The sequence below is a fragment of the Amia ocellicauda genome, unplaced genomic scaffold (genome assembly GCF_036373705.1).
Source record: "Amia ocellicauda isolate fAmiCal2 unplaced genomic scaffold, fAmiCal2.hap1 HAP1_SCAFFOLD_74, whole genome shotgun sequence".
Classification (NCBI taxonomy): domain Eukaryota; kingdom Metazoa; phylum Chordata; class Actinopteri; order Amiiformes; family Amiidae; genus Amia; species Amia ocellicauda.
In genome coordinates, this window is record NW_027103001.1 from 354,773 (window position 1) to 366,830 (window position 12,058).

Consider the following 12,058-nt stretch of genomic DNA (forward strand, 5'->3'; position numbering starts at 1 on the left):
TGTGAGCTCACCAGAGCAGACATTACACTGAGCTCACTGTGAGCTCACTTAGCGCTTTTCCAGCGACATGGTGCCGGTGCTGGAGCCGGAGCTGCTGCTCGGCCTGGGATCCAGCTGATCTTTTTTGAACCGGCCCGCTTTTCCAACGGTTTTGACGTCACTGGATGTGGGCATTCCCAAGCATGGAGTAGAAGTGGAGAAACACAGCAATAGTAATCAGCACCGAGGCGACTCTCTTTAAACCCCATTTAACATCACAATCAAACTCATTCCGCGTCTATGGCAAATCGTAACCCTAATGTTACAAATGTTCCCTAAACACCTATTTTGCAGGATCAATAAAAAATTATTAGGATTTTTTAAACTTTTACTGACACACATAGTTAATAGCAATGTGTTATAACTTTACCGAAAATAATAATCTGTATATCTTTAATTGTTTAGACGTTATTAAGATATAATGCATCTTTCACATAGGGAACATTTGTAACATGTTAGGAAAAACAAACAAATGATTTGAAAATATTCATAATTACAGCATACAATTTGTCAGGCTTCATAAGAATGGTATTTATAACATACTCTGTAAAAATCAAGCAAATAGCATTTGTGGTTCACGAGAAAATATGTATATATAATCAAAGCTATCAGACTATAGCAGCCGGTGTATGAAGACACATACGATTAAACAGCATTATTTGGCAGCTTCGCAAGACCTAATTTTAAACGTTGTTGGTAAGTTAGATAATTAGTGGGGACCCGCTATTTGCAGTTCTTCCCCTCCATAATTGCTAAAATAAAGTTTTACTGACATTTTATTGACCCTACCACTGCATAGGGCACATCTGTAACATGAACGCTACTGAATGGCACATACATTGAAAACTACGGAGAACTGAGACAAATCCACTTTACACTTCATAAATAATCTTAAAACGTTTCCAACCAAGGCAACACCCACTTGAAATACGTTCATTCTCATTTTTGGTAAACAAAAAGAGAGATTGTTACATATGTTCCCTATGATGCATCTACAGAGAGAGAGAGACAGACAGACACTAACACTCTCTCTCTCTCTCTCTCTCTCTCTCTCTCTCAGCTGGGAGTGTGTGGGAGGGGTCTGCAGTGAGCGGGAGTGCTGCTGAGAGCTCTGTCCTTTGGCTGCGTTTTTTTGTTGCTTTACTTTTTTCAGTTTGTTTATTTTGTCTTCTGTTTTCAGTGCTTTTCTTATTGTGGGGGAACAGGGGAGGGGAGGGGGGAGTACCGGTAGTTCTTCCCGGGTCGGGGGGTCGGACCCCCTGAATGCGTCTTTTGAAAAACTGACCCGACGCCATGGAGTCAAGATCGCTCCGGTGCAGTTCTGCCCCCTAGAGCAGTGTGTGTTAGCGGTTGGGGAGGTAGCAGGGTGTGAAAATATCAAGTCTGCTGCCATTGTTATCTTCTTAAAAACCACTGATCTGCTCAATCAGCTAGTGGCTAATGGCACAGTGTTAGACGACACTTTCACCCCGGTGTTGCCGCTCGCTGCTCCTGCCCGGAAGGTAACGCTGTCTAACGTCCCTCCGTTCATCCGCACCGGCTCGGGCAGCTGATGTCCGGCATTAAGAGGGTCCCGCTGGGCTGCAAAGCCCCGCAACTGAAACACGTCGTGTCCTTCCGAAGGCAGCTGTATATGATCCTCAATAACATCAATGAGGATCTTAATGTCTCCGAAGTTGGATCTCTCTTGCTGCCACCACCACGAAGATTGCTCTTTAGTAATGTTGGAAAGTCAAAGACAGCAACCGTCAGGGTTCTTGCATATGACGTATTCGTGCTGCACCTCTCTGCAAGGATCCAGGACAGTTTGTCAATGTAAACTCCAGTGCCTGGGAATATTTCCACCTAAAAGACAATGGTAAATAAAAAACAAGTTTATCCCCAAACTATTCTTATATTATGTTAAGTGGAATACATTATCAGTAAGGCTGTGATTTTGTTACAGAAATGTGTTATTAAAGACCACAGTATGTCTCAATTCTAAGTTTATTAATTTACACACATAATAAAGTCAGTGAATCTGTGACACCCATAATTCAATTACATTCTTATTATCAACTATAACTATGAATATAACTGATAATGTAGCATCATTAGATTGTTTACAACCAATATTTGTTTTCAATATATATATTTTTACCTTGTCTTTGTAATATTGTAGACCAAGAGTGTTATACCTGTTTTGGTGATTCTTTGTCAGATTCAGAACAATTTGCTGTGGGGCTGTCAGAACCACTTGATGGTGACACACTTTTGTCTTCATTGCTGATAAATGTGGCTTTTGTTACAATTTTTTTCAGATTGTCCAAAAGGTCTGGAATCTCTGGAGAAAAAAACCTTAGTATTAAATGATAATCATTTCTAGTAATATATTTAATGCAAAGTGAAAACAAAACCATCAATGCCTGCAATTATACTTGAGAGACTTGCTCTATGTTATTGGCAAACTGACCTTTTTGTGGGTCATTAACATTAGCTACAAAAAAAATAAAAAAGATAAAATACAAGAATTTCCAGGTCTAATGTAATGCATATAGTCATTAATGTAGGATTATGAAGTTATGTTGAAAAACTTTATTTAATAATCAGTATTATTAAACTATTAGACAGTGCACATTAAGAGTCTGTATTGTGGTTCTAGATTACTTCAGTATGATCAACTATAATACATTACTCTGGAATCTAAATTACTGAAGAATAACATTTATCAAGGTAAGGAATTATTTGCTATAAATAAAAAAACTTACCATCAACCATACGGTTTCGAAGACATTGGTTTTCATTTTTAAGTCTTGTGTTTTCCTTTTCGAGCTGCTTAACGTTTTGCTGTAGCTCAACTTCACTGGACTCTTTAAATGTCTGTAGAATATGACGGGATCTAATTCTTGAAGCTCCATCGGTTTTCTTTCTTATTTTGTGCTGTATTCAGAGAGGAAAAGAGTTTAAAATGAAAATATATATATATATATATATGAATATGATTAAAAAAAAACAATCCTGCAATACATTTATTTAATATTTGCAGTAATTATCTCACCGGTAACTGTGGTTCATCAAGGTCACTATCATCTGAAATTTGAAGTTTTTTGTTTGGTTTAGGTACTCTCTTCATTTTAGGACAGGGCATTTTTGTTAGGTCATTAAGTTTTCTTCTTAGTTCGCCTTCTTTTCCTAAAATAAAAATAAAATAAATAAAACCCTGCATTATGTCCACAGATATTTGGGGATTATATTTATTTGTCATAAAAATACTGTGCTTTGACCATACAAATTAAGATGAACAGCCAACACTGAATCAAAACTGAAGTTAAATTATATCTGGTTTAATTTATTTTGTGATTTGGGGGATTTTATTGTAAAGCACAACACACAATAAATCGTTCTTACAAATGCCAGTCAAGTATGACGAGTTTTTAGCGCCCTCACCACCACCTACCATGTTATAAGAGTATGTTAGACGTACAACACATTAATAACTTAAACATTCATTTCAAATATACTGTGATTGTATATATCAAATAGCATGTAAAGACTTTAATGTTTTTTTTTTTTTAAATAAACATTGTTACCAGTCATAATGATCTGCGCTTCATGGACAGGCCATCCACCTTTTGGAGGTTTGTTCGTGTCTCTCCACTCTGCTCTGAAGTTTCGAGTCGTCTCTTCGTCATCATCAGCAATGCTGAATAAATCAAAATTGCGAAAGCAAGCAGTGGGAATCACGCTGTAAGAGTCTTTGTCGACCCCGCTTTCCCACTTCACCAACGCGTGCATCACCGCCATACTACCTTCACCTTCTCGTCCGTTTTTTCTGCGCCTTTTTCCCCCGACAAGTCACGGCACAAAAAACAGTCCCGCTCTGCATTCTGGTACTTGGCGTTCTTAATAACACCAACAGGGTGTAATCGCATAGACCACTCGAGTATAAAGTACTACATATCCCATCTGTTACAGTTTTTTTTCTTCTTCTGAAACTGCAAGCGCACTACATAAAGTTTGGCAAATGAAGAAATTTGGATGATGACTTTACAATCTTATAAACAGTATTTAAGTAAACCTAGATATGCAATTCCAAAAAGAACAGCATCGAGATGGAGAAACAGGATACAAAAATAATAATACAATGTTTATACTTTTTGTATTTTAATTACAGTATGTAATTATTGCCTTTTGATTTACATTTACAGAAAAAGAACGGCGGCAAACGTGGACTACCCAACAAGAAGCAACAAAGTTACTAAAATATCAGATTCTCAGGTAAGCTTCATGCAGCCATACATGTATAATTATAAAATCAATCCAAAAAATAGACCTTGTTTACCCTACAACTGATTTGAGTGTTAATTCTATTTAAGATATAAAAAAACATTTTATTTTCTGAACTAATAATCTGTGAACATTCTATTATCTCTATAATTTTAATTAATACATTTATTTTATTATTGGTGGAACATTATATTTTTCAGCTCAGATGATTTCACGTACCATAAATTTTTCTGTTAATAAATGTGCAAAAACAAATCAGATGGATAGGCCCCTACATATGAACATTAAGTTAAAGGCCTAGAGTGAGTGTTCTTCACTTCCAGTCATGGCGGGCCACAATCCAGCTCTTTGTAACTCATCAACAACCAAAGACCTGGGAAAAGGGTTAAATGGCTTCAGTTAAGCCAATTAGGTAATTAAGAGCTCAACTGGAAAAAAAACAGCAGGCATAGGGGTACTTTAGGACCACAGTCACTGATATAACCTACAATGTTGTTGTAATGAAAATCAGCAGACAGTGGGCCTCCTCCAGGACTAAGGTTGAGAAGCACTGGTCTTGAAGACCACAATAACAATCGACCTCAAGGGCTAGGGATATTCGAGGTGATGCTAAACCAGTCCTGAATGTTTAAATATAATGTTATTTTCTTGTAGTGTGCCGTTGCTGTTAATGCAACCAGTTATATTGAGCCATCAAATACAGAAGCTGACGAAAGACATCAACATGTAAATTTAGTTGTAAATTTAAAGTGTGTGTGAAAAGTATTTTGTATATGGAGATTAACCCATAGTTTCACAGATAAATTGTGGACCAGTGATATTCAGGATCTTCAAAACAAGTCCTGAATGCTCAAACTTAACACTTCTTTTTTTAGAGTGTCGTTGCTGTCAATCCAGCCAGTGATGTGGAGCCATCAGATACAGAAGCTGATGAAAAACAACATGTAAATTTCCTAAATTAATATGGTGCATCAAAATACTTATTTAGCACTTTCAACTGTTTCTTTGTGATTCCTAAAATTACTTTACAGGCTGGGGCTGGGGGAAGACACTGCGCCTGCCTGGAGAAGCCTGTACAAGCCCCCCTCAATAAGAGAGCTGGCAATCTGCAGTGGAGGGTGTTACACACCATTATTGCTGTCAATTCTTTTATTACTGTTCTTAACCCTGCTGTGTCCGACGCCTGCCCATTCTGTGCTCAGAGAGAGACCGTGTTTCACTGTTTCAGCACTTGCTCTCGGTTGTCACCCATTTTTAGTCTTTTAACTCGTCTTTTTACTGATCTTAACCTGATTTTTAACACAAAGGTTTTTATTTTAGGGGCGCGATACACCAGAAAGACCAAACATGTGGACCAGCTGGTAAACTTCTTGCTGGGCCAGGCTAAAATGGCCGTCTATAAGACTAGGAAGAACAGAGTGTGTGGGGAGGGCAGTGAGGATGCAGTGAGAGTGTTTGCCATGCTGGTCAAGTGCAGAGTCAGACTAGAGTTTAACTATTACAGGCTGATGAATGATTTGGAGAGTTTTGAACAGGTCTGGTGTATTAATGATGCCCTTTGTGAATTGTATGACGGGGAGTTGGTTTTTATTATGTAATTCATTTATAGGGTTTAGTATTTGATGGTTGTTTTGTTGTGTGTATTGGGTTGCTTTCTTTAAAAGTGTACAGATCAGTGGCGGAGTTAATGCTTGTTGGGGGGAGACAAACAAAGGGGAACACTATTTTTTATTTATTTATTTATTTTCTTTTGTATGAATTATTGCGTGTTGCAAACAGGCAATGAAGTCTGATAAAAGTCAAAAAGTCTCTCTCTCTCTCACACACACACACACAGCCAGCAAGACACACAGAGCCAGCCAGCTCAGCGATGACATCACAAACATCTCTCTCAGGTGACTCCTATGACATCACAGAGCACGTACATTCCGTTGCTTGCCGTCTGTCAACCACTCAGTCACTGCCAGCCAGACTGGCTGGCTGACTGGATGGTGGGGCTGCTTGCTGCTGCTGCGTACCTTAGCAAGCTTATTTGCTTGACCGGCCTTCCTCCTCCGCCCACATGCCCACCTATGTCCGATCTGCTGTTCACCTGGATCACAGCTCCGCCCCAACAAGGCAGAGCCTCCCAAGAATGGTACAAACTCACCCACGATCCCCTCCACGGAAAGCTATAGCAAAAGGCAAAAGCATTATACGTAATGAAGAGGAACCCGAGTCCAAGACGCATCCGACCAGCCATACATATTTGTGTGTATTAAAGATCACATTTTATTACATTTAGATTTTCTGTACTTTATTACATATTTTTGTGATTTTTAAATGTATTGTTTCTTTTCCTTATATATGTATGTATGTATGTATGTATGTGTGTGTGTGTCTGTGTGAAAGTGTATGTGTTTGTGTGTCTCTGTGTGAAAGTGAGTGTGTGTGTGTCTGTCTCTGTGTTTGTGTGTCTGTCTCTGTGTGAAAGTGAGTGTGTGTGCGTGTGTCTGTCTGTGAAAGTGTGTGTGTGTGTGTGTGGGTGTGACAGTGTGTATGAGTGTCTGCCTGTCATGTAACTCGCACATCTGTGAGGGCACCATTTTTGCAGAAAGAGATGTACACATTTTGGAGCAACATATGCTGCCATCCAGACATCGTCTTTTCCAGGGACATCCCTGCATTTTTCAGCAGGATAACGCCAAACCACATTCTGCCCAGATTACAAGCGCATGGTTGCGTAGGCAGAGAGTGCGGGTGCTAGCATGGCCTGCCTGCAGTCCTGACCTGTCTCCGAATTGAGAATGTGTGGCGCACTATGAAGTGCAAATTAAGACAACGAAGGCCCTGTGCAGTTGCGCAGCTGAGGAAATGCATAATGGATGAATGGGGGGAAATCCCACTTGCTAAACTTAACCAAGTGGTGTCTTCAGTGCCCAAGTGCTTAATAAGTGTTATTAAAAGAAAAGGTGATGTTACATAGTGGTAAACAGTCGACTGTCCCAACTTTCTTGGTTTCTTTTCACTGCTAATGAGATGCTGTAGAGTGAGTTAGTTATATTGCTTTCAGGAGCTCTAATCGTATTGATGAGTTCATGCAGCATTTGTAATTGAATTTCAAAAAGAAATCCTTGCTGTCTGGCCTGTGTGTATGAGATGTACTCTGTCAATCTTTGGCTAACAACTGAAACATTGGTAGAACAGAAATGGCAACATAAAAAAGAAAAGTACATTTTAAAAGAGCACATTAAATAGGATGAATATACAGTTTTTTACAATCACTTTGTCACTAATTTCAGAACCTTGATGTCATTTTTCAAAACTCTAGACACAAAACTCAAAACGGTCATCACTTGTAACACAGGCTGTCCAATGTTCAAAACATTGCATTGTGCATTCATATCTTTAAAGAAACCTTGCACTTGCAGACTTGTTGGTTCAAATAATTCATTTATCATGAAATACCATAGTAACATTTATTTAGATCACCCACACAGAAGATACCGATAGTTTCACTGTGTAGTTGTTCGTACAATCATTAAATATTGTAGTACAAAATATGTGATACATGTTTCATTATGGTACTACACATAAATACATCACTGTAAAAGGACTAGTAGAGAGAATACTACAGACACAGTGGAATCATTGAACAAAATCTGAAATGTATTGATGCAATACAATCAAATCACACCATAGGTTTCTTTGAAGCCATGCAACAATAATTAGCTACAAAAAAGAACAAAACTACAGTAAAATGTCAACTGCAGTGTTCCTCAACTGGCTTAGTGTAAAACAAAGGATTGATTACTGTACTTCTGAATTTCCATCAGCCCTGTGTTCAGGTTCAGGTTCTCACAACCATTTTTCACAAGAGGCATCTTGAAACTGAACATACCTGAACATACTCAGTCATCAGCTGCTTCACTCTGTCTGCATTTCTTTCAAAAGGCACACTATACTCTGTGCTACACATTGGTATGCAGTATACAGTCATTTGACAATTGAGAGTAGCCTAATGTTTAGTGCATGCTGAAGACTTGCCGCTTCTCAGTACGGAAATTTCTGATGATTGAGGCCACAGTTGATCCTGAGTTGATTCTGAGGTTTGATTGAATCATTGTAGCTGCCTCAGTCATGGTCATGCCATGATTTACAACATGCTCTACAACTATTTCTCGGATTTCACTGGACACTATTTGCTGTTGCTGCCGCTGTCTGGTCCATGGCCTTGTCCTCTACCACGTTCCCCCAACACCTCTCAAATGAGGCCCATGGCTGCCTCTCTGGTGAGGCCTAAGCCCTCCTCTATGACGAGGCCCACGACCACCTCTCAGAAGGGGTGCATGTCCCCTTCCATTCCTTTGACCACCACGTCTTCCTCCTCCCACTGCTTGACCTCTATTGTGACCTGGATGACTTGCCGGCTCCATGTTATCACTGTGTTGCTGGGGTGGATAGCACTCATTTCACTCGATACTCGTACCACAATGTGAAATCAATCATCAATAACCAGTTGGCAGTATTGGAAAAGCAATTACAAGGGCCTGCATACATACAGTAATGTCAAATCTGATGTGGAAGAACAATCATCTTCAACCAGGTTGGAGCGTTAGTTGCAATGCCTTTAATACACGCAGCGTGGAGAGGAACAGTGACTCAAGTAGATCCCAAAGTCGCTCTGCCTTCATTTTAACAGTCAGAGCTTTTATACACAAAAATCAAAGAGCTGGTTATAATCAGAAAGTCATTACTATGTTATCTTAAAAGTTAGCTAAGCAGAATTCATATCATTATAGGACAGAGTTCATAGATCAACACATGGATTAGGGAGCAGGCACTTCAATCATACTGTTTGACATTGTCTCCAAGATTCTCATCGTAAATAACAAACAGAAATCAAACTACCTTCTGGCCTGACCTTCTAGCTTGACCTTATCTTTCTTAAGTATACAAGAGAGAAAAACAGGTATTAGAGAAAAAATTTCTAACTTTCCTTCCACACTGCAAACATGGTGTGGAAAAGTGCTACATGATGATGAATGATGATGAAATATTACATCCATAGATAATGTAGTCCAACTGGTTCATGCTCCTCGTTTATTGATGTCAATGGATCTCATTATCCTGAAACTTTCATGATCGAAACATGGAATATTGTTTGTCAGTTTCCATAAAATTATGCATTAAGAGTAATGCAACAGTCACTTATCATTTTGAGCAGCTGTATCAATTGATAGTTAGATCTTTGTAATGAAATGAATAGACAGTGATCTCAGATGTAATGTGTGAATTGCATTTTGAAATGGTAATACTTTGATGTTAAGTTGTGTCATTTTAGTTCAATGAACAAATGATCTGAGGTTGATGTGTATTGTATCCAAGCAATTGTAAAAAAGTGTTAGAGTTTTGAAAAATGTGCATTTTGATCATCGGGTGTGAGTTTAGTGTCTAGAGTTTTGAAAAATGACATCAAGATTCTGAAATGAGTGCCAAAGTGATTGTAAAAAAGTGTAATATCAGGGGACAGTGGCTATTAGTGATCTGGCCTTCCGTGGCCTCTGTATTAATGTAACAGGTCACATTGTATGTGTACACTGATACTTGATAGTATAATATAGTACAAGTAAAAAACATACATAGGTATCATAGAAGTATTTTGCAGAAATGATTATGGATAGTTATCAAAATGGAGAGGAAATGCTAAATCCAGTCTCCCCAGGCTGAGCTTCTATTGCTGCACCTGCTGGCCCCACTATATGGATAGAGCCACACCAAGTACAAGAGTCTCCCCATTGCTATTTATATCTCCCTATCCAGTCTTCTATAGGTGTCAGGGTGGGGTGCCTATTCCCCTGCATGCTTTGAAACCTATAGCACCTGGGACGCACACTTGGGATCCGGTTCCTCTGCCCCTCACATACACATGAGGAATCCTAGGTGCTCAACACGTCATACTGTCTCTTTCATCTCATGTGTAAACTATGGACAAATACATGACTAAACGTGTTTAGTTGCTTTTCCCAGAATGCTTTGCGCCACAATATGCAAATAACGGGGACTATGATTGGCTCCCTGACATTACCCACACTGCGACTGATGCTACCCATTTCACTACCCAACAAAGACCCATAATATGCGTGTGTCTGTCTGTCTGTCTGTCAAAGTATGTGTGTGTGTGTCTGTGTGTGTCTGTGTCTGTCTGTCTGTGTGTGAAAGTGTGTGTGTGTCTGTCTGTCTGTCTGTCATGTAACTTGCACATCTGTGAGGGCACCACTAATGCAGAAAGAGATGTACACATATTGTTTATTTTCCATATATATGTATGTATGTATGTATGCATGTCCAATTGCTTTGACAATACAAATGAATTGAATTGAGAGGGAGAGAGAGAGAGTAAGAGAGAGAGAGAGAGACAGACAGACAGAGACACACACACACACACACACACACACACACAGAGAGCCAGCCAGCCAGCTCAGCGATGACATGACGAGCCTCTCTCAGCTTACTGCTATGACATCACAGAGCACGTACATTCCGTTTAACAAATCGTTAAACAAAAAAGGTTATAAACACATTGACTACAATACCGGTTAGTAAGACGAAGGTGAGTCTATTGTTAGTATTATTAGTCAGACATTAAATAACTACGCAGGTTAGTATTTATGTCGGGTAACTTCTCGTTATATATATATCAGTCTCATTTACGTTTAGGTGCCGAGAAAGATCCTATTTGTTACCACAATTTCCCTTAACTGATTATTATTCAATGATTAAGGATAGGCAGGGCCACCAATAATCTAATGTCTATTAACTTGTGTCAATTTCAGACTAAACAGTTAAACAGGAATGAGAAGATATTTCTCGGCGTTGACAGATTTTATTTCTAAAATTATCAACAAAACAGTTTAATGCAACTCACATTTATATTTAAGAAAACTAAATGATATTACACATTCTAGAGTTATGAATCACAGATTAACATTTCTAATTGATTTCTCAAATGTCATGAATCACAAACTCCAAACTGTTAAACTTATGTGAACTTCGTCGCAGAGAGGCCTCTCTGGCTTCGGGCTCAGATAACAGCACACGGCACGAGGTCCGTGTGGTTTGGAACAAAGGCAGTCCGGTTCGGCTTTGTGCAAGAACTTCCACTCAGTCGATGCACCTGGAAGTTGGGGTTTCGCGAATGTAGAGTCTTTTCCAAACAGATTTTCCATTGGTTTGAAGGCTCCAAGGTTGTGCACAAAATCTTCTTTGTAAGCATGGTTCCACCGTAGTTACTTGAAGACGAAGTCTTTGAGGAAAGCAGGGCCCTGTTTGTTCCAAGGGTCAAGTTTCTTAAAACTCAAATAGCTATTTAAGTGACTGACACTTTCGTATTCAGTCGACTTAGTCAATTGTCCAGCTGTAAAACTCCACTGATCAGGTGGGTCTGTGAAGTTATTTATTTAATAAAGTCCTTTAAAAGAATTCTTCGTACGGCTCAATCTCCTTCTCCCAGTTTAACTCTTCTGTTGCCGGCAAAGACTTGGTTGGTTTCTGATTCCGGTTCTGGCAACAGAGCTACAGGTTGAGCTGTGGCAGCGAGTTTCTGGTTCAGGTGAGAGAGAGAGAGAGAGAAAGACTGTCCGCTGTTCCTTATAGTCTGTCAGATCAGTAGGTGATTGGTCCCTGAGTTCTTGAGATTGGATTTCGGTTTCAGCCCCCAGTGTCCTATTGGAGGGAGGCTTTATTTATGACTGATGTCAATCTCAATGTCAAT

At 39.3% G+C, this 12,058-nt stretch overlaps 1 non-coding gene across 1 annotated transcript; it reads right to left on the reverse strand.

Annotated features, from left to right (window-relative positions):
• Nucleotides 1-6,411: 6,411 nt before the first annotated feature.
• On the reverse strand, nt 6,412-6,526 carry LOC136742597 (U5 spliceosomal RNA). The gene has a single exon (XR_010814968.1). It is a non-coding gene; the product is annotated as a U5 spliceosomal RNA (small nuclear RNA).
• Nucleotides 6,527-12,058: the final 5,532 nt, after the last annotated feature.